The sequence below is a fragment of the Delphinapterus leucas genome, chromosome 4, assembly GCF_059928025.1.
Source record: "Delphinapterus leucas isolate spDelLeu-1000000601 "Yukka" chromosome 4, BTC_Dleu_Yukka2, whole genome shotgun sequence".
NCBI classification, from domain to species: Eukaryota; Metazoa; Chordata; class Mammalia; order Artiodactyla; family Monodontidae; genus Delphinapterus; species Delphinapterus leucas.
Window position 1 is genome coordinate 10,628,337 of NC_143132.1, and position 23,658 is coordinate 10,651,994.

The 23,658-nt window shown below is 47.1% G+C and overlaps 1 protein-coding gene and 1 pseudogene across 1 annotated transcript in view; both read left to right on the top strand.

Annotated features, from left to right (window-relative positions):
- RCAN1 (regulator of calcineurin 1) overlaps window positions 1-23,658 on the top strand; it is a 97,360-nt gene that overhangs the window by 372 nt on the left and 73,330 nt on the right. The window lies entirely within an intron of this gene.
- The window catches only part of LOC149749269 (large ribosomal subunit protein eL21 pseudogene), a 39,222-nt pseudogene continuing 15,564 nt past the window's right edge, over window positions 1-23,658 (top strand).

Here is a 23,658-nt window from a genome sequence, read left to right on the forward strand (position 1 = left end):
GCCGGGCGGGGCGGCCGTCGGGCGGAGGGCGGACACTTGTTGCCGGGAGGAGGCAGCGCCGAGGTCCGGCCGGCCCGGGGCAGCCTCTCCAGCCGGGCCGCCGGCGGGGCGGGAGGCCACCCCCGGGGACGCGGCGACGTCCCTGGCCGCCCTGCCGCGGTCCCCTCTGTCCCGGTTGGGGTGGGGGTGCTCTCCCCGAGGTCCCAGGTCCCCAGCACCTGCCGGGCCGCGCGCTGCGCGCCCAGGGGCTAGCCTTTCACCTGGGCTAGTAACCCCCTCCTAGCGACGCTCCAGTCCCCGGGTGTTAACTCGGGTGGGGAGGGGGGCGACGTAGTAGGAGACAATCGGAGGATGAATTAGCTCCCCGAGCGGCCGGCGAGCTCGTATCGTCACCTTGGGGCTTGGACCGTGCCGGGCACTTACTCCTTTGAGGAGGGGGTCGCCTCATTCATGGGGAGGAGGAAACAGACGTTGAGCGGCGACGTGACTCAGTGTTACAAACAGGACGGCGTCTCGGCATTCTCAATCTGCACGCCTGGAAGCAAAGCCAATGTTTGGGTGAGGATCCGCGGTTGCTCATTATCTTGCACTTGGCCAGTTTTGGTGGAATGGTGTTGGGGGGAAGGGGCCCATTCTCTACGCCTTTAGGACATTTAGTCTGGAATCTTGCTCCCTGAAGGGGTGACAGGAGACACTCAGTACAGGGAGAGTTGGATTTTTTTTTTCCTCTACATCCCCAGGGTTTAGACATGTTGGAGGGAGAGGGGGCAGGTATGAGTAACCAAGGGCGGTGGGAAGGAGGAATTTATTTGGAATCTGCAATTAGCGTGCAGAATAAAATTTGGACAACGTAGGCGTTGCAGAATAAAGCCTGTCTTTGAGAGAGATGCCCCATTAGGAGAGCAGCTGTCAAAGAAAGTGCTGCTTTCAGTGCTTGGCTCTGAGTCTGCATACTGTCAATGAACTGTAGTCAAGGTGGCTGCCAAGAGGAACACCACCGTGGAACAGAGAATGGTGTGCTTAAGACCCATTTATTTATAATGTATAGGCTCATCTACTCTCAGGATTTACAGTGGCTGTGTGCTTAGATAAGGTTCCATGCGTGCTTTCTAAAGGAACTATTGGCACAAATACAGGGTCTCACTCATTTTACTCTCCAACCTTTTCCCTTCTTGAGGCTAAGGTCTAACAGCATATCAAGACTCTTTCTTAAGGGTCCTAGGCTCTCATGCTAAAGAAACAAGATCAGATCATGTAAGATGCTGCTTGTTTGCCTAGCAATTCATAGTTTTACGGTCTTCCCAGTGTTGGGGACCATCCTGAAATTGCTTTGTCTGAAATGTTGCCCCCTTTGGTAGCTCTTCATTTTAACTAATATGTGTGGAGATTCTGCTGTGAGCCGGGCACTGTTCTAGGCTCTGAGGGCACAGCAGTGAATAAAATAGCATTACTGCTTTCAGGGCTGGCATTTTTGTTGGGGGAAACAGACAGTAAACAAATAGATAGCAAATTTGTTAAGAGGTGTTGGTGCTATAGGAAAAAGTTGGCCTTGGAAGATGGGGGGGGGAAGGGGAAGATTGCTGTTTTACGTAAAATGATCAGGGACAGGCTTACAAGGTGCTGTTTTGAGCAGAGACAGTGGGCTAGCTTTCATTCCTTCATTCACTCGTTCATTTATTCTTTTGCTGTTTATCGAATGCTTACCATGTTCCAGGTACTGTTTTAGGCCCAGTGGATAGAGTGGTGAACACAATGGGCTTCCTGCTTATGTACTAGCAGTTGAGGAAGAGATAGACAGTCAAAACAAGTAAGTGAACAAGGTGATTTCAGATGGTGGTCAGTGCAGTGCAGGACATACCCAGGATGGTGTGATCGGGAGTGACCAGGGAGAGGAGAGGGACCCGGTGATATCAGTCAGGGCCAACAGGGACCCTACGGTATCAGCCAGGGCCTAACAGGGACCCTACGGTATCAGTAAGGGCCTAACAGGGACCCTGTGGTAACCAAGAACTGGTTAATTGGGGCAGGACTGAGGGAGTGTTGGGAGGAAGTCGTATTGCTGGAACCCTAGGAGAGGAGCCTCTTGGCAGGAGCTACAGACGTGGAGGGATGGAATTGAGATGCTGAAGCCGCGAGTTGCAGGTAAGAAATACCCCAGCTTGCCCCAGCTTTCTGATCTCGTTGGCAGAGCCCAGCTGGCAGCCAGGAGGCCAGGGAGTCCAACCAACGCAGTCCGTAGGTGGGTCAGCCTTCCAGGGCCCAGAGAAGAGTGGAGAGAGCAGAGAATGGCTCTGGGATCAGTGCAGGTAAAGAGGGCGTGCGGAGAGGGTCAGCCTGCGGCCGCTTTAGACTGAGTGGCCCCAGAAGGCCACTCTGCACAGCTTGGACTTGCCTGGCAGGAAGAAGCTCCTCATGTAGATTTTGTGTGGCTGGCGTCCAGGCAGAGGGAATAGCGAATACAGAAGTTCCAGTGCAGGGATGAACGAGTGTGTGCAGAGGGCCCAGTGAGGGCAGTGGTGGTGGCCGAGGTTGACACAGCCGGGGAACGGTTCCATGGGAGCCTGGAGGCCCTGGGAGGGATTCGGATCCTGTTCTAGTTGCAAAGCTAGGTGGAGAATGTCTTTGGGGGAAGGAGGTTGGGTGGGCAGGAGAGGAAGCAAAGAGGCCCCTTAGGAGGCTCTTGACTTTGGTTGTCAGGGGAGCTGTGAAGGTGTCTGGACTAGGGTGGAGACGTGGGAGACAGTGCCTGTCCTTTCCATTCAGGGGTCAGGAGCCTCAGAATGTGGACAGTGGGAGCTCTGTGCCTTGGTTGCCCATCTCCAGGGTCCTGCAGAGACCGTTGGTAAGCCTTCCAGTAGAAAGATAAATTTCTCATTTAGCTGAAACCATTCCTGCAGGTGGGAAGATGTGGCTTCTGAGATTTCAGCCTGACGGCCTTATTATTTTGAAGGCCATTCTTATTAAAGCTGGAGTGTCACCTTTGGGTGGTGTAATGAAAACATGATTCTACTTCAGGTCAGTGGTATCTGACCCTTGAGTCGGCGGACCATTGACTGCATTGCCAACAAAAGTCCCTGTGCTGGTGGTGTGGCCACATCCTCTCTTTAACCAGTCTGTTGGAGGATCATCTGGGTGAGTGATGGTGTCTTAACCTGTTAGGGCTACTGTAACAAAATGCCACAGATTGGATGGCTTATAAACAATAGAAATTTATTTCTCACAGTTCTGGTGGCCAGCATGGCTGGGTGAGGGCCCTCTTCTGGGCTGCAGACTTCTTGCTGTGTCCTCCCATGGTGGAAGGGATAAGAGAGCTCTGTGGGGTCTCTTTCATAAGTGCACTAATCCCATCATGAGGGCTTCATCCTCATGATCCCTAATCACCTCCCAACAGCTAATACCATAACCTTCGGGGGTGAGGACATCAGTATATGAATTTGGGGGAAACACAGACATTCAGGTGGTGGCAGATGGTGTGAAGGAAAAAGGCTATGTCAGTGTTCTTTACGTGTGTTCATATCAGTCTCTAACCTTAATTGTAAAGTAAAGAAAGAAATTGACCTGAACTGCCAATTCATTTGGGAATTTATATTGGAAGCCCGTTTTCTAACTGAAACAGTTGGATCTGATATGTAAAATTTGTTTTTGTTAGCTGGATCATCAAATTATTATAAATAATTTATAATTAACATGTTCATTAAATGTTTATCCAAAAAATAACTGAAACTGTATCGTCATTAATTTCAAGCAATATTATTAGAGAGCTTCACACCATTACAAATGAATGAAAACTTTTATTAAAATAAGGTTATTTTTGGTTGTACAGGTATTTGCTTAGCATATTCCATTACTGTACTTTTTGTGAACTTTTTTCTTTTTACTGAGAAAGCAAAGCAGTGCTTTGAACCGGTAATTACATGTGCTTTGGATTGTTGGCAGTGGTTCGTTGGTTCCCTAGAATAAAGGTTCCTTCAGTTGTCACCAAGCTAACCAGAAAGTTAGAGTTCTCAAATAATATTGTTAGTTTCCAGGCAGTAGATATAATTTCATAGAGTAATGGAAACGAAGGCCATTTTTCTGTTGTCTGAGACCTGAATGTATATTTGATTGACAGCTCTGCTAGTGGCTCACCTTTCTTAAAACAAACGCCCACATAAGATTTATGATACTGGCGTGACTTTCTTTTCAAAACATGAACTATTCTGATAAGGCATGAAAGGTGGTTGAGGGGTGTCCTTAAATTCTTTGTATCAGTGAAGACCGCTGAGAAACTCTCATGCCCAGGCCTCTGCAGACCAATTCCAGTCTCAGGGGCTGGGAACCACCTGGAACGCTCCCCAAGGTGAGTCTGATTGGGAGCCAAGGTTGCGGCCCATTGTCTAGCCAGAAGGGGTCTAGCCTGACCAGAGTCATTGTTGTATCATGAAAAGATTATTGAATAATTGATCATTGGTTCCGCTTTCAGCCAGATCTGTGCCTCGATTTCCTCTAGTCCAAAATGGGAGTCAGGCCCCTAGTCGGGAGCCTCCCTTCTCCTAAGTGCCATTTGACCTTGTGGCTGGAAAGCAGAATGACCGGCTGTCAGCCTGAGAGCCCAGCCTTTGGGCGGGTGACACACGAGATAAGAACACATACCTGAACGTGGGGTCGCCTCGGGGCTTTTGTACACATCCTCTCGTGCTGCTGCTTGCTCTCCACCAGACGTCAGATCCCGGGCTCGTCCCCCCAAAGCGTGTATTTCGGTAGACAAGATATCACTCAGTAGCAATTTGATGATTGAAATGTTTGAAGCTCCAAGGTGGCACAGCTGAGATGCATAGTTTCCGCCTGTATGGTTGTATATGCTTGGCCGTGTATCTGCTTGTTCCCATCACAGTGTGTTGTAAAATGTGACATTCCAGCAGGATGGTAACAGTTGGGGGTTCTATTACAGTGTAACATCCCCGCCTTCCTAGGCCATTTTCACTTTTCATCCTAGTGTCACAGGCATGTGGTTTCTGAGATTTAAATGAAGCATAAAATGTCCCCTGAAACCTCCTCAAGTGTGGAGAGATATTAAACCCAATATGGTATGGTTTCATTTATTTGGGAAAGTTCAGAATGTTGTAAGTTTAAAAAAACAAAAACCTGCATATTACATATGTGCAAAGTTTACTTTAGAAGTTATCCACTATTTCCCTAATTTTAGAATTTCTGACTCTTAACTCTATCTATCTATCTACATATGTATATATATTTTTTTAACGTCCGTGAGGTTCTTTTGATCTCTCCTCTCCGCTTCCCTCCCTAACAAGGGTTTGGTCCCCTTTTCAGCACCATCCATTGCTCAAAGCATTTCTTCTTCAGTAGCAATAGCTTTCAACGTTATTGCCAGCAACTCCCAAGACAATTACATAAGGGAGCCAAAAAAAGAAAAAAAAAAAATAGGTTTTGTGATAGAATAGCTAAAGCAGAGGCTGTTTGATTCCAGTGTTTATATTTCAGGCTCTATTCTTTCCTTCTTTCCTTTCTAAAAATGTCATCAGATGGCACAGTCCCCTCTTTTGCATACATGCCACTGAGGGGCCTATTTGCCCTGTTCTGTGAATGCATCCCTCCTGTTACAGTGACTGCAGTTGTGCACGCATCAGTGTGTGTGTTGGGGGTAGGAGCAGGGAGGGGACTCCTCCGTGTGCGTTTTCTGTGCACAGTTGTTAGGACCCATTTCAAGGGCTGAGGGGGAGTGCCGGTCATTTGAAATACAATTCAGTTGTGACAGAATTTTTTCCTTTGTAAATATGAATCACTGTCCAAACATGGGGACGCTGACAGTTAATGAGACAGTAAGTGACTCTGCTCTATTCTCTGAGCAGTGATGGGCTATACCATGGCCGTAGGAAGTAAAAATAGCTCTTCTACCCTTCTTGGGCAGAACAGAAACATTTTCAAACTTGAACATCAGGAAAATATTAACTCCCTTAATTCAAACTTTGACGTGGAAGAAAGGGTTGGCTTCATGTTGTGTAGATTTCAGTCACTGTAGAAATCCTTTATTTGATTTAGTTGGTGTCGAGTGTTTTTGTTTATATTTTTAACCTCTAAAGATTTCCTTGGGTTTAAAATGCTCACATTCCCCTTTGAAGTGTGTCCGTGCGGAGGCAATGCAGCACGATAGTTAAGGGTATGAATCTGAAACACACCTTTACCACTAACACCAGTGTGACCCTGGGGAAGCTATTTACCCTACCGTGCCTTCACTTCCCTACCTGTAAAATGGAGGTGCCAGTAGTACTAACACCTTACGATGTACATAAAATGCTTGTCCCAGGGACTAGGACATAGTAAACACATAATGTAAGTTGTGTATTATCTACTGCTGTGTAACAAACTAACTCAAGACTTAGTAGTTCAAAACAATAAACATTTATTATCTCACAGTTTCTGTGGGTCAGGAATCCAGGGATGGCTTATCCTGGTGCCTCTGCCTCCACATCTGCAACAGAGTACCAGCTGCGGTCTCATCTCACGGCTCAACTGAAGGAGCGTCTGCTCCTAGATTGACTCACGTGGTCTTTGGCAGGATTGCATTTCTGGTGGGTTGTTGGACTGAGAGCCCCAGTTCCTCAGTGGCTGTTGGCTAGAGGCCCCCCTCAATTCATAGCCACACAGACCTCTGGCTTCCATCAGAGCAAGGGAGAAAGGGCATGCAAGATGGAATGCAGTTCACAGTCTTCTTGTGACCTAATAATCTCAGAGTGATATCCCACCACTTTTACTGGATTCTCTTCATTAGAAGTGAGTCAGTAAGTGCAGCTCCCACTCAGGGGGTGTGGGGGGCTTACACCAGGGCGTGAGTCCTGGTAAGTGGAGATCGCTGAGCCCATCTTACAGGCTGCCGACCACCGACCGTTACTGTTTATTAGGACATTTTCTTCCTTGTAAACTTTTCTGACTTCTTGGAGCAGTTAATGTTCAGAAATGTTTATGAAGGTATTTTCTCATCTGATTTTTTTAGCTTCAGCTCTATAAAGAATATAGTTTTAGACTCTACTACTTAACATAAAATACCTCATTGATAGGTTTATAGCTAGGTTCATAGCAAAAGCCGTCAGCCACTACACTTCTGAACCAAGAGCTCAGGAAACTAAAGCTTTTTTATGTTGAGAAGGTTCAGTACTTTTCCTTTCATTACTAATTTCAGCAGGTGCAATGTGAAGTTCCCACGTGTAATCATAATTAACACCATAGGAAGAGGTGTTTGAGGTTGGCCTGAATTCAGAATTAAAAGACAAAAATGTTATTTGATTCAGAAAGCTAATTTTGGATTTTTTTCATGTGACATAACAATAGCTTGTTTTACTTTATTACCTTTATAATTTTTGTTGACTTTTCTGCTTTACTTTACAGATAATAAAATAGTTTCTATTCATTAATGTGAAGTGCTTTATGTGTAATATGTATCATTTCATCTTTTTATAAGAACTCTATGAAATAGGTACTATTATTCCCATTCTGTGGACATGGAAACTGAGGCCAGAGGAGGCCAAGTAACCTGTCCCAGATCACATAGCCAGTAAGTGCTGGCCCTATGATTCAAACCTGGTTTTAGCCAACTACAAAACCTGTGCTGGAATCACCTTGTATGCAGTAATGCACATGAATTTTTCATATCTCTCACACCTTATTTAAACCCTAGGATATCTCTATGAAGAAAGTGCTTTTATCCACAGGAAACTGAGGTTCATCGGAGTTATAACTCTGTTATTCTCTAAGCCGTTTATTTATATTTAACAGATCTATTTGAGTGCGTTTTGTACATCAGTGGCAGCCCTGATGATATTCTCGAATTCAAGTGGAAGGCAGTGCCTGGGCGCTGGAGTCAGGCAGACCCGGATTTGAATCCTAGCTCCATCACTTCACTCATTCATTCATTCATTCAACAAGTATTTCTGAGGGCCTCCTGTGTTCTGAGCACCGTGCTGGTTGCAAGGCCAGCTGTGGGGCCCCAGGTGAGTCAGTCAACCTCCCCAGGCTTGGTCTCCCCCATTGCAGAAGGAGGACAATAAGCCCTACCCCACAGTCACGGTGAGGTCAGTGTGAGGGGGCCGCGGCCCTTGGTGAATGACAGACACCGTCTCTCCCTTTGTGAGGCTCACAGGCCAGCAGGGAGGACACACACTTTTTAAATTGTGTGTGTTATGTAAATATAACCAAAGAGCTTAACAGATCCATAACAAACCACACGTCCTTGGGCAAGATATTCACCCAGACCTCAGTTGCTTCATCTATGAAGTGACCGGGGTTGAGCCCGCATCATCTCAGCGAGGTCACTTCCAGCTCTTCTATCAGTGGAGCGCTTGCTCCCCTACAGACCTTTCCCAGTAGCAATTGACTCAAGAAGAGAATCTTTCCTAGTGTGACTCTAGTTCTCTTCCATCCAGCTTCCCAGCCTCCTACCTGCAGGGGAGACGGAAGTTTACCTCTGTCCATTCTAGGTTTTCAGCTGTGGCTCTTTAACGAAAAGGTGGGTCACAAGAGAAAAACAGAAGTCATTAATGCGTGCAGTACATGTCAGGTGGGAGAACCCTCATCATGACGTGGAGGCTTAGAACTTGGCTTATGTAGCCTCTTCGGCAAAGAATAAATTGATAGAGAAACGGCAGGAGGGAGGAAAGCAGTTTCAGGCTTCCACATGGCAGCACACTGGGGAAGTAAATACGTGGGAGGAAACTGATGGGTGCGTTTGCAGATTCCTCTGTAAGAGTCTGGCGTCATCTCCATTAAAAGGGGCATTTATATCCCACCTATAAGCAGAAAAGAGGGACAAGATAGAGCTTTCTTGCATATGTGCCTCATAATTGCATTCAGCTTCAAATACCTTTTATGTCAGAGAGGCATATTTGGGGGGTGACATTCTGGTTTCCTCCATCCCCACTCTCATGCCTTGTCCTGCACTGGTCCGTGGGAGGCCTGTCTGCTGGTTTGTGGGAGAGAGGAGGTAAATTTCAGTCACTTACACTTGTGTCTGCAATTGGTCTTGGAAATTTCACCCATCGGAGAGGAACCTGTGTCGGAGACCATCTAACTGAGGCCAGCGCCGATTCTGTCCAGTTGCCATTTGAGGGTTTGCCAAATATATGACCTCGCAAAGCCAGAACAATTGAGTGAAACTTTTTTTAAGTTTTTCCATTATTGGGAACTTTTCCCAATCGCCCAACAGCTGTTTCTTATGGATACGGTGACAGTATGTCCCAGTTTGTCCATCTGGTTCATGCCTGTTGTCCCGGGAAGGTTACTAGTAGTCCCCTCCTTCACTCTTAAGTTTGGGTCATCAATTATATATGTAGTTAGTAATTAAACAATTCAGGGACTTCCCTGGTGGCACAGTGGTTAAGAATCCGCCTTCCAGTGCAGGGGACATGGGTTCGAGCCCTGGTCGGGGAAGATCCCCACATGCTGTGGGGCAACTAAGCCCGTACACCACAACTACTGAGCCTGCGCTCTAGAGCCCGGGAGGCACAACTACTGAGCCCGCGCGCCACAACTACTGAAGCCCGTGCGCCTAGAGCCCGTGCTCCGCAGCAAGAGAAGCCACCGCACCGCAACGAAGAGTAGCCGCCGCTCGCCACAACTAGAGAAAGCCCGCGCGCAGCAACGAAGACCCAACACAGCCAAAAATAAATTTAAGAAAAACAATTCATGAGAAGCACCCTGTTTACTTAGCACATACTGTTTGTCAAATATTTTATGTACATCATTTCATTTCATCCTTCTTACAGCTTTCTAAGATAAATGCTATATTTGCCCATTTTATAGATGTGGAAGGCTTCTGCTCCCTTTGCAAAACTCATCAGCACGTAGAATCCCGCGGCAGCTGGGCGTCAGACTCTGGGCGCAGCTACAGAACCGTGGCAGAGAGGACCTCAGGCTCAAGCCTTCAACTTCTCCAAGGAGGAATCTCAGAGCAGTGGCCACATTTCCTCAGGGGAGCTCACTAGATATTGGCAGAACTAGAATTTTCTCCCGGCCCGCTGGTTACATTGCTCATCTAATTTCCTGGGAAATGATGTCCTCGCCTGCCACACCTCCCACCCCGTGCAAAGAATCCGGAGCATGAGGCAATGAGGAGGACAGCTAGAGCCCCGGCAGCTGAAACAGGCAGAACTGTCTCCTGTGCCACCGTTAGGGGGCTGCTGGAGAGCAGGGTACCTATGGTCCTTCCTGGTGGAAGGACAGAGGAGGCTGTGCGAGAGCTAGTCCAGGGCTGTTCAAACACCAGCGCCTGCCACCAGGGGGCGGTCACCTCACATAAGTTCTGCGATGGAGTCTGGTGGTTGCCTTCGACTTTATTTCAGGCATCACAGACAGAGCGTGCGTTTTCGGAGGGAGAAGTCACTCCTTGTGCTGCAGAAGAAGCTGTTATAATGATAAGTGTGTAGCTGGAACTTGAAACCGGAGACACACCCCCTCTCTTCCATTCTCCCAGCAGAAAGCCAAGGGAGGGGACTCTCCCTGCTGCTGGGCAATGGGACCCCCTTTGGTTAGAACAGGAAACAGGGACGCTGTGCTCGCCTCAGAGAGTGACCCTCTTTCACTGTGCCTAGTACACATTTGTGACATTCTCTGCCCCGTGCTCTGATTTTTTGTGACTTACTCGGACTATGACTCAAATGATCAGCATAAAGAAATGTAAAGAGGGAATTCCCTGGCAGGCCAGTGGTTAGGAGTCAGTGCTTCCACCGCCGGGGGGCCCGGGTTCAATCCCTGGTCAGGGAACTAAGATCCCACAAGCCAAGAGGTGTGGGAAAGAAAGAGAGAAAGGAAGAAAGAGAAAGAGAGAGCTCACTCAGATGAAACAAACACTTCACTTCAGAGATAAGGGGAATTTTCTGAGCTGTCTTCAGCTATTAGGTTGCTATGGAGATTACTTTTAAAAGGCAAAGCTTGTGCTGCTACATAGGTTGTCAGCCCCGCGTGGTGGACCCCTGTCCTCGGATGAATTACCTACTGCCCAAGCCATGTAGTGACAGTATTCTTCTGGGCTGGAGTCAGGATTTGGGGGAATTCGGGTAGATCTCAGCTCTGCTCTCATAACCACTTTTGCACCTAAGCTGCAGATCTTGGATGGTGATGGAGAACCCTCAGGTGTGGGTCAGCAGTCTATAAACTACTAAAAACAGACCACTCATCAGCGAAACTCACTGGGTTAGAAACAGGTCATGAACTGGCCTGGAGACCCTTGCAAACGTTTGGCAACATCAGGGTTGGTTTGTATCTATATCTCTCTTTCCGGAACAGCCCAGTCCAAGATATATCTTTCAAACTCAACCACCTGTTTGACCCTGACACAGCATTTCCAGAGTGGATTTCATTTTTAAAATCAGTTCTGAATTTGTGTATTTCTTCGAAGTGATTCCTAAGTGCCCCTAATGTGCTCTGTTATTCAGTTATCTCCTTGACATATATTTGGGCAATATCATTAATGGATCTTCAGATACGTTGTAACCTCCACATTCGGAGTATTTCAGTTATTTACAACATGTTCAGGATAATGACCTGGTCCTCAGCACCACGAGCCTGCCTGAGACGGTGGTACAGGTTAGGTGGATGGGGATAGAGAGGTTGTATGCTGAGGGGATGACTTCCTGCATTTGTTGGGAGGTAGTTGTGCAGAGGGCAGAATGGAGATCCGTGCTTCAATTCGCGGCCTGGAATGAAGCAGTAGCAGCTGGGCCATGGCTGAGATTCTGAGCACATTCTTTATCTTATATCATAAAACAAGGGCTGGGCGGTCCTTCACCTTACTAGGATGCCTGTGACAATTAAATACAGCAGGACAGTTTGTGATAGAAGCTGAAGGCAGGAGATGCCCTGAAATGATTTATTTAGTCTTTATCAAGGACTTCGTTTTAATGTCATTGACTGTATGACTAGAGATTTTATATTGAGTAGCCATTTAATTTTTGTTCATTTCCTTTCTTTTCCTCTGTTTTCTCTGCACAGGGACTACATTGGCAAGATCACCTACTTGTAGGTTTTCTTCTTGCTACTTATCTCATTTTTATGGCTTAGCTGAGAGTAAAAATGTATAAGAGAATATACACGTATTACCCGTGAGGGCCCACCTTCTTTGTGGACAAATACCTACCTTTCTTTGGAGCTGTGCATGTTAAAAAGGCAGTAAGATGCGGTAGTTAGGAGGGTGGACCCCTGAACCAAGTCAGTCTGAATTCAAATCCCGGCTCTGCCAGCAACTAGCTGTGTGACCTTGGGCAAGTAACAACTTCTCTGTGTCTCAGTCTCTTTGTAAAATGGGGTAATAAAAGTACCTACCTCATGGGGTTGTGAAGATGAAAAGACGACATATAAATAAAGGGCTAAGGATAATACCAGGCTTGTAGTAAGTATTTTGTAACTGTTAGCAATTTTATTTAAATGATTATTAAAATGCAAGGCCTACGGTGTCTGTATTGCGTACTGCTATAGTCCTGTGCCTAGGACAGTGCCTGCCACATAGTAGGCACTTAAATATTTGTGCAGCAGTGGAAGTAAAACGCTAACATAAAAATAAAAGTCTTGCTCTTTTAAGTTCATTAAATATTAAGCCTTATTTTCCCAGGAGTAGTTTTAGGCACTTCCAGAAGTTGCATAAACTATCTCGGGCTAGAAGGCTCTGCAGCTTTAAAATCATGGCAGTGATTGTGTGTGTGTGTATGTGTGTGCACGCGTGTGTGCACACACGTGTGTATGAAATTAACAGGCTGAGATGTTGCTGAACATTTAGAATGCATTTAGAGCTGTATTATACCAGAAGACTAGCATGGCTTGTTATCACCTGTAATGCTTAGAAAATCATGTTTTAACATGAATGAGCGTTGCTACAAAGTTGGAAACAAATTAAAAACCTAAACCCTTTAAAAAATAAATCTCGGGCTTCCCTGTGGCACAGTGGTTAAGAACCGCCTGCCAATGCAGGGGACACGGGTTTGAGCCCTGGTCCGGGAATATCCCACATGCCGCGGAGCAGCTAAGCCCCTGCGCCACAACTACTGAGCCTGCGGTCTAGAGCCCGCGAGCCACAACTACTGAGCCCGTGTGCCTAGAGCCCGTGCTCCGCAACAAGAGAAGCCACCGCAATGAGAAGCCCGCGTGCCGCAACGGAGAGTAGCCCCCGCTCGCCACAACTAGAGAAAGCCCATGCGCAGCAATGAAGACCCAACGCAGCCAAGAATAAATAAATAAAATAAATAAATTTTAAAAAATAAAACTCAATAAGATAATGGTTTTTACATAAAGTTGCTCTGAAGCATAAAATCATTATTTATGGTGGTAAGAAATCCTAGGCTTCCCAAGCACCATTTTTTTTTTAAAATCTATAATTGAGAAATGTCATGTTTGCTGGTGAGGTTTTCCCCTCCCTGCCTCCCTATTCTCTCTCTCTCTTTGCTTTCCCTCTTTCCATTCTCTCTTGTTGTTCTTAGAATGACTTTTAGGGAATACACAGATCTTTTCAGAAATTCATTGTCATCTGCTAAATCCCATCTACCAGCCAGCCTCTAGCACCCTTGATAGAAGGAGGCTGGTCATTCTTTGCCAAATCTCATCCTAAGGGGGCAAAATCAACCTGTGATCTTATCTCTGAATGCTGCCCTGTTTTCCACTACGTTGTACCAGGAGAGGTGACCTTCCTGAATGAAACGCATGCTGTCTGCTTAGTGCTCAGCGGCCTGCTGTGCTTTTAATTAAATGAACCAATCTTTAAAAACTCGAGTCTTATCCCCAAAGCAGCATGGCACTCACAGTCTATCCCCAGGTCAGACATTCCAGATGGTTACATCATAGGGTGGCACCAGTGAGCACTGAAGATTGGATCAAGGGGCTTTAGCATGGTGTGATCTGGGCTCATCGTTCTTGGAGCCATTTCTCTGTGCTTTTGGTCCAGGATAGCTCAGCCCTTATCCAGCCTTCTAGCCAGAGAGTAGAGCCATGACATGCTGACTTTAGCAAGACGTTACCCACCACTGTATTACGTCTACACTGTGCTGGGGTAAGGGTATATTATGTCACTGGGGAAAACTTTCTGAAGATCACAACTCATAATGAGTATTATTTGCTGAGTACCAACTATAGGTTATTACATTTGTCTAGATTGCTGTGTGCTTTGAAGAGTAATTCATTGTAAAATTTATATTTGATTGTTAAAGTGTTAACTAAAAATTCCTCATCCTTTTCTCTCAACCTGTTTCTTAGAAATAACCTCTAAGTTTTATGTGTACTCTTTCACACATATTCTATATATGCCATGTGTGTATATTTATAAATATCATATTACATATACTCTTTTGCTACTTGCCTTCTTAAAATATTGTGGACATCTTCCAACGGACTCAATGGAGTCTGTTCTTTTGATGACTGCCTGGCATTTCATTATAAGAATGTAACATAATTTAACCAGCAATTCCTACTGGTAGACATTTAGTTTGTTTCTAGGTTGTGGGTTTTTTTTTTCCTATTGTAAACAATGTCGCAAGCAGCATCCTTATACACGCCTCCCCAGGTATCCATGGGGGACCAGTTCCATGACCTGTGGATACCGAAATCTGCAGATGCTCAAGTCCCTTATAGTAAATGACATAATATTTGCATATAACCTATGCAATGTAAATGCTCTGTAAATAAATAGTTGCTGGAAAACAGCAAATTCAAGTTTTGCTTTTCAGAACTTTCTGGAATTTTTTTCTTCCAAATGTTTTTGATCCATTGTTCGTTGAATCTGCAGGTGTGGAACCCGAGGAGCCAGAGGGCCCACTCTGCATATATCTTTGTTGACTTGTGTAAACATGCTTGCAAGATACATTCCTAGAAGTGAAATATCTGAGTCAAGGGTTTTGCATTTTGATAGATACTGTGAATTTGCTATCCTGAATGTTTATACCAATTTATATTACCACCTGTGCGGCATGACAGTTCCCCTTTCCCCACATTCTTGCCAATACAGGGGATTATAAATCATTTGGGATCATTGCCACAATCTTTGATAAGTGGAAAATAGTATCTCTTTGTTTTAATTTGCTTCAGGTTGACCATCTTTTATTCATATTGGTCATTTGTTGTTGTTTTCCTGTAAATTGATTGTTTATATCTTTTGCTATTTTTGTGGTAAGTTTTCATCTGTATTTGTGAATTTTTCAGAGTTTTGTTGTATATTAAGGAAATTGTTACTTAATCGCATATATTACCGATATTTCCCCCAGTTTGCCATTTGACTGTGGTGTTTTTACCCCATAGACATTTTTGTCCTTTTTATTTGTAGTTCTGATGTAGAAGTTTTGCCTTCCTGTGTTCTGGGCTCTTATACCTAGAGAGTCCTTTCCTGGGCCAAGGTGTGTAGGCGTATGTTTTCTTCTAGTACTTTTACATTTTTATTTGTGATGTTTGCCTTTAATTCCCTGGATATTTTGGTGTAAGGAGTAAATTCAGTTTCTGATTTGCTTTTTTGCATGTTACTTGCAGGTTCCAAATCCTACAGATTTGACATACCAGCTAAATGGTCAAGTGTTCTTGAATCAGGGCTCTTCTGTTCATCTTTTTGTCCATTTCTGAGCCAGTTTTGTATTATTTACAGTGGAGCTGATTCTCCCCCATTCTCTCTTTCAGAATTTATTTTCCTGGCCCGTTTCCTTTCCTCATCTCCTTCGCAAACTTTAAGAATCATTCTGTCATTTCTAAGTATCCTCTACCACCCACAGAGAAGGAAAACAAAATGCAACAACCAAACCTGTTGGTATTTTGAGTGAGATTGCTCCGGGTTTACAGTTACTTCAGGGGAATTGACATCTTTAAATATTATGTTCTTATAATGTTGTTCTACTCATTTAAGCGATCTTTTATGCCACCTGTACAGGATTGACGCTTTCCATATACATATATATATATTCTTCACATACATCGCCTATATATTTTAGTTTGTTTTAGATATTTCAGTATAAATATTTTTATGTAAGCTTAAGAAATGTATTAAAATATGAGCTCTCTTTTCCATTATACTTACTTTTACTTTTATATAAAGGAAATTGTTTCCTGCATATTAACTTTGTAACCATCTGCCATACTAAAGCCTCTTACTGTTGCTAATAATGTTACAGTTCATTCTTCTGCATTTTGCAGGTATTAAATCATATCGTCTGCAAATAGTGACGATTTTGCCATCTTCTTTACAATACCTGTTTTATTCTCTAATCCACGTGGCACTTTGACAGTAGATCATAGCGTTGGCATATGGCATCCTTGTCTTATACCCAGCTTTTAAGGGAAACGTGCTAGTGTCCTACCATTAACCTTAACCTTGGCGTGGCAGTGTGGCATTTTAACTCACCTTCCTTCCGGTATCTTTGACAAATACTTTCCTGTCCTAGACCTGGTTACACACAACAGACACGTCAGCTCTCTCATTGCTCTTTTGTAGGCTCTTACCTAGCACTCAATCCTCCTTTTAAAGAAGCGGCTTCAGCCTTTTGGCCAGAGCCGTCATCTTCCAGTAATTCATCAAAATGACCAACACAAAGGGAACGAGGAGAGGCACCTGCTTTAGGTTCTCTAGGCCTCCTAGAAAACATGGAGCTGTTCCTTGGGCCACATACATGTGAATCTACAAGAAAGGTGATATTGTAGACATCAAGGGAATGGGCACCGTTCAAAGTGGAATGTGCCCCCAGTGTTCCCATGGCAAGACTGGAAGAGTCTACAGTGTGACCTGGCATGCTGTTGGCATTGTCGTAAACAAACAAGTTAAGGACATGATCCTTGCCAAGACAATTAATGTCCACATTGAGCGTATCAAGCATTCTAAGAGCCGGGACAGCTTCCTGAAACTCGCGAAGGAAGATGATCAGAAAAAGAAGGAAGCCAAGAGAAAGGTACTTGGGTTCAACTGAAGCGCCAGCCTGTTCCATCCAGAGAAACGTACTTCGTATAACAGAAACCCATGGAAAGGAGCCTGAGCTGCTGGAACCCATTCCCTGTGAATTCATGGCATGATAGGTGTAAAAAAATAAAAGGCCTCTGGACTATAAAAAAACAAAGAAAAAGAAGTGACTTCAAGAACACGAGAACAATTTTTTAATTGAAGTATAGTTGATGTACAATATTATACGTTACAGGTGTACAACGTAGTGATTCACAATTTTTTTTTTTTTTGCCATACGCGGGCCTCTCACTGTTGTGGCCTCTCCCATTGTGGAGCACAGGCTCCGGACGTGCAGGGTCAGCGGCCATGGCTCACGGGCCCAGCCGCTCCGCGGCATGTGGGATCTTCCCGGACCGGGGCAGGAACCCGTGTCCCCTGCATCGGCAGGCGGACTCTCAACCACTGCGCCACCAGGGAAGCCATGATTCACAATTTTTAAAGGTTATACTCCAGTTATTATAAAATATTGGCTGTATTCCCCGTGTTGTAAAATATATCCTTGTAGCTTATTTATTGTACACATAATAGTTTGTACCTCTTAATCCCCTACACTTTCTTGCTCCTGCCCCTTTTCCCTCTCCCCACTGGTAAGCATTAGTTTGTTCTCTATATCTGCGATGTTTCCTTTTTGTTATATTCACTCATTTGTTGTAACTTTTAGGTTCCACATATAAGTGATATCATACAGTATTTCTCCGTCTGACTTATTTCACTTAGCATCATGCCCTCCAGGTCCATCCATGTTGTTGCAAATGGCAAAATTTCATTCTTTTTTTTTTGTTGTTGTTGTTGTTTTTGCGGTACGCGGGCCTCTCACTGTTGTGGCCTCTCCCGCCGCGGAGCACAGGCTCCGGACGCGCAGGCTCAGCGGCCATGGCTCACGGGCCCAGCCGCTCCGCGGCATGTGGGATCTTCCAGGACCGGGGCACGAACCCACGTCCCCTGCATCGGCAGGCGGACTCTGAACCACTGCGCCACCAGGGAAGCCCGAAATTTCATTCTTTTTTATGGCTGAGTAGTATTCCATTGTGAAGCGGAATTTTACATTTTATTTCATTTTAATTAATTTAAATCATGACCAGCTATTGAGCACTTAAAATGCGGCTAGTGCTACTGAGGAACTGAGTTTTTAATTTTGTGTAAGTTTAATTTAATTGAAACAGCCACGTGTGACTCTTAGCTCCAGAATCAGGCAGCACCTGTTCCTCAATCATATCAATAAAGGATAGGACGTGAGCATAGAAAGGACCTACACAGTGGCTGCTCTCTGTGCCCAGAGAGGTTGAGATTGGCCCCAGATCACACAGCAAGCTCATGATTAAACTGAAGTAAGAAGCCAGGCTCCTTGTTCTTGTCTCAGGCTCTCCCCACGTTCCTTCTTTAAATGACAACCAAAGTCCAGGTGTGTACGGACCTATACACCTTCAGTAAACGTGTCTCACCCCACTGACTTCTCCACTATGTCTGGGTTGACCCCCGGGCTGGTTCAGATGTAGAGTTTTCAGCTGCATCTTCTCGCACTGCAGGGCAAAGGCTCGCTCGCGGGAAGGACAGGTGCAGCGGGCCTGGGAGGCCAAGCCGCACGGCTGTTGGTCCAGGTTCTGCGTCTGGCCTCTCTGCTGGTGGGATTAAAGCATCATTAGGCACCGTATTCCAGCATCCTCAGGAAGATTAGTTCTGTGCCCTTTCAGTTCACATGTATTTTCTAGTCTTTTTCTTCAAAGATTGCAGGCATCCACGCTTCCAGCAAGACAGCGGGGTGTTGCTTCTCGCCCCTGTGACTAATCTAAACCTTAAGAGAATTCATGTCCAGCAAGTTAGGGAGTCAGAGAGGAGGATAAAGGAAGGAGAACCTTTGAGAAGGCCCTCAGACGGGGGCCGCAGCAGAGAAGGAGGGCCTCTCAGCAACGAAGCACCCACAGCCTTGCTCTCGAGGCATTTAGAATCTTCCTGCCTCCGCCAGCCCTTTCTTTTCCTCAGGGGTCCCTGGTCAGTCACTCAGGGTCACTGCTGGTATCCTCCTTAGCTGTCCTTCCCAGCCACTAGTTGGCTGGAGGGGAAGCAGGAGTGACCCACCCTGGAAGGAACTCTTCACGTTTTCCGGCCAACAGGAAGACCCTACCTTCGCGTCTGAAGGTCATTGGTCAGCACTTAGCAGTGAAGAGTGCTGGACCGCCTGGGGTCCAGCCCAGCTCTGCTGCCCCTTCCACGTGGCTGGGCGACTCACCACCCACTCTGTGCCTCAGCTTGCCTGCCTGGAAGTTGGGGGGGCATAACCACACACACACACACCCCGCCCAGGGCTCCGGTGAAGAGTACGTGAGTCCATAGGTGGAGAGTGTTCAGAGGGCACACCTCCACAGAGGGTCATTCTTCACACGGGAGAGGTGATGGCTCTCCCTGCCCCGAGGGCAGGTGACCTCCAGGCTCGGTGTCCCTCTGCCCCTCCGTCGGAGCTCTCGATGCAGGTGGGTTTGGGGAGCCCTGCCTGGGTGCGTGCAGATGGCTATACCCATGGCCCCAGAGAGTCCCTTTTCCTGGCTGCATCACACGAATGTCCCGGCTCGGCAGAATGGCAGCCGGTGTATCTGACAGCAGGGTCCCAGGCCCCTTGGGGCAGCTTGTCCAGCCCCAGTGACCGCGTTGGAGCTGTCGGGATGCTGGCTCGAGGCTCATCAGGTAGCATGTTGGTGTTGGCAGCCATGCCAGTGAAGCGGCCAGCGAAGGCGCACGCGCGTCTGAACCTGTTTGCCAGTGAAGACGTCAGCTCCTCAGGTGGACAGGACCCACCTCCCGGGAGCCTGATCACAGCCCGCGTTTCTCTTTCTCAGCCCGGGCTTCCACCCACCTGCAGAGCCTGGCCCCCCGGATGCTGGAATTTGTGATGAATCCGTGGGTTGTGTAATTTGCTAAAAGGTCAAACTCGGCTTGATCAGAACACAACATTTCTAGGATTCTACTCCTTCTTGCGGACGTTGCTCCATTTTCTTTTTTCATGCTCAGGGAAGAGTCTTGGAGAACTTTCTTTAAAACTGGGTAATTTTTCCTGCCTCTCTGGTGATCCTCTTTCCCTGTCTCCCAGCACACCCAGAGAAGGGAAATGGCTGTGGTGACTTTCCCCACCATCTCCTCAGCACCTACTATGTGCCGGTCCCCATGGCACGGGGCTCATGTGCATGAGTGAAGTAAACGCGTGTATGGTGTTTGTTCTGTGCCAGGCGCTGTCGTATGTGCTTAGGAACGTGGACGGATTCAATCCTCACACGAACCCTGGGAGGGAGATGCTGCTATTGTCCCCATTGGATGGCTGGAGTAACTGAGGCAAAGGGACCTGCTCATTGTTGCACAGCTGAGTTGTGGCAGCAGGATTTGAACCCAGCCTGTCTTATCCCGGAGTCCGTGTTCTTAACCGCTAACCGCCGCCACCCCACTGCCTCTCCACTCTGGTCCCTCACTTTGTTTGAAGCCAGCATCCCTGGGAGGTACACACTTGTTGCATGAAGACGCGGAGGCCTGGAGAGTTCGTGGCCTGTGGCCTGCCTGGGGTTCAGACGCCACACCCGAGGCCCTGACTCCAAACCCTGCTCCTCCCCAGGTGCCTGGCAGCCTCTTCGGCATTACCATCCCAGCCCCTGGACTTGGCCTCACCGCCTCCTCCCGTTGTCTGTCAAGTACAACCAACTGACTTCAGGGGGCTCCAGGCTCCCCTAAAGGGGGCACGTCTCTGCTCCTTCTCTATGGAACATTCTCGTATTCTTTGTTTTTTCTGCTGTTCTTCCTTCCCACATGCGTGTTGACTGGTTCGGTTTCCTCTAGCTTATTTCCTCTGGACGGCTCATATCCTTTGCCTCTTCAGCTGCTGGACTGTTTACTTTAGGCAGCTCCACTGTCCTGCTGAAGGGTCAGGACAGAAATTCCTCTGAGTTCATCAATCGATATATAACATCTTTGTCCCTTTTCTGTCCTGTGACGACTCTGAAAATAATCACGAGTGCCCCTAATGCTGAATAAGGGAATGAGAACGTAGACCTTGTTCATCCCCCAGCTCTTCATCCAGCCTCACAATAAAAACCAAGTGTAGGGGCTTCCCTGGTGGCTCGGTGGTTAAGAATCCACCTGCCAATGCAGGGGACATGGGTTTGAGCCCTGGTCCGGGAAGATCCCACATACCGCGGAGCAACTAAGCCCCTGCGCCACAACTACTGAGCCTGTGCCCTAGAGCCCGCGAGCCACAACTACTGAGCCCGTGTGCCTAGAGCCCGTGCTTCGCAACAAGAGAAGCCACTGCAATGAGAAGCCCACGCACCGCAAGGAAGAGTAGCCCCGCTCGCCGCAACTAGAGAAAGCCCGCACGCAGCAACAAAGACCCAATGCAGGCAAAAATAAAATAAATTAGTTAATTAATTAAAAATAAAATAAACCAAGTGTAAACTGGCAGTCTTTTCCCTGCATGTATTGTAGACGCATATGTCTGTCTGGGGCAGTGGTCGTCCAGGGCACAAGCCAGTCCTCTGATCTGTACACCCATTCCTTGAGGGCGGGGCTGTGCCTAGTTCACCCTGCACCCCAACCTGGGGCCTGAAGTGCAGGAAACTTCCACAAGTGTCTGTCAAAAGGAATGGCTGTGGGCAGCTCAGATGTATTCAATGGGAAGGCTCAGGAAAACAAGCTGGCCCAGAACTTCCCATGCCCACAGCAGTTTTCTTCTTAGTTTTCTAGACATTTCCCCATATGTGTATTTCCTGAACCTATTTCCTGTTCTGAAAACCATGCATACCTTTTCTGCATGTACCAGTTGGCTCTGCAGCCAGAGGGCCCCTTAGCACATCATAGAACTCACTGAGGCCCAGTTCCCCAATCTCTGGGAGGCTCTGTGTCCGTGACTATAAAACCCACACAGTTATTCCAATTCAGGCCTCCTCTCGCTCCCCTCCCCTGCCTAAGAGAGAAACCGAGTGGGTTCATGCATGAGAATGCTTCATATTCTTAGTAAATCCAAGAGACGAGACAGCAGAAATACTAGCTAACTTAGCATCCCTTCGTAACTTCCCTAAAAGGAAGCTTGTGATTCGGGGTGGGGTGAGCTTGGGACCTCAGCCCATGTCACAAGCCAAATCGAATTCCTAACAGTTTAATTATTTTACAATTTGTGATGATACATCTGGGGATCGGCCCAGCAAGGCTGAGCTTTGCACGTGGTAAAAATAGGCTGTGCCTTGTCCAACAGTGATAGGCACTCTGTAAGTACCTGGCTGTCGGGTGGGAGGGCTAATTAGTATTATATCGAAACACATGAAATTGCCAAGATCTGAGTATTTTTGACCTACAAATACTGGCACTTCACTCTCATGCCTCCCTCTGTGATCAGGTTTCTCGTGTAAGACCATCTCACGGTGAACTTCTTCAACTAGAGCAGGATTGAGGTCAGCATATGAAGTCCCAGTCTATATACGCTCAGGTTAAGTTTTATTGTGATCTAGGTGAGGGAAGATATAGCTCATTTTGGGGAGAAGGCCAACCAACATGCGTTTGGGATCCTGTCCAGCGCTAGCGCGTGACTGGGCTCATGGGCCCTCGGTGTATCGAAGCCCCTGTGACTGCTTAGAGCTCAGGGCCCGATCCTGTCTTCAGGCCTCCAGATGCGCTTAAAATGATCAGCACCGTGTCCCCTTCCCAGGTCCTCCCGGCTCTCCAAATTAAGTCAGGCCATTGAGGTTTTCCTGTGATTGCAGTGATGGTAGTGTGACGTCTCCTATAAATCACTAAGTGAGCAGAAGTCATAGGAAAATCTGGTCAGGGACAAGACGGCCTGAGCCAAGCAATGTTTCTTCTTGGAATCAGAAATCACAAGGAACAGACGACTGGGTCCTGTGTGCTTTTGTAGGCCTCACAAATCAACGTGGTCCTTGATACATGTCTGTGCTCCTGTAGGCTGTGGGTCCCAGTGTAGGACAATGACAGGCCCCTCGACGGCCCCAGAAAGGTGGCTCGGATAGAAAAGGAGGTCTGGGGTTTGATGGGTGTGTGTGGGAACAAACTGTCCCACTGAGTTGACTTGCCAACTAATCCTGGTGCTGGGAAAACGGGACTGCCCCTCTCCCACCCCCAACTTTAATCACCTGACGGATGTTGTATTCAGGGCAGCAGCCTAAATACCGATCCTTGGGTTTTATCAAATCTGTTTTTAGCCAGTCAGTCAGGGACAGTGCCAGCTGGGTGTGGCCATGTGCTTGGGTGCTGTCACGCTGAAATAAGGAAGGCGGGGCTATTTGCGGAGTAGGCCCCAGCCCGGCAGGGGGCGTCCTGGCTCTTCTTGACCCCCAAGTGCGCTGCGAGGCTGGGCGTTCCTCGCTTCCCCTCCGCCCCAAGCAGCCCTTCTCTCCAGAATGAAACTTCAGATATTTGGGTGAATTGGGTTCGTTTTCTCAGGTTTTTTGGCTCCCCGTCGTTTTTTTTCATCTATCTAGAGAGGAAGATTTGGTACAGACGGTGGGCTCTGAAAGCCTAGCAGGGTGCAAGGGGGTGGGAAAGCACCACTTTTCACCACTTTTGGTGGCATTTTTACAGCTCAAATCCTGGGCTTGCTGCAGCTTGCTGTGTAACCAGCTGTGTTGTACTGGAGGTGGGGAGAGGGGATGGGTCGGGTTAGATGACGGCTCTTCCGGCCACCTCCTGGGAGCTGATGGCCCTTCGGGTATTAGCCTGACCATCATAAG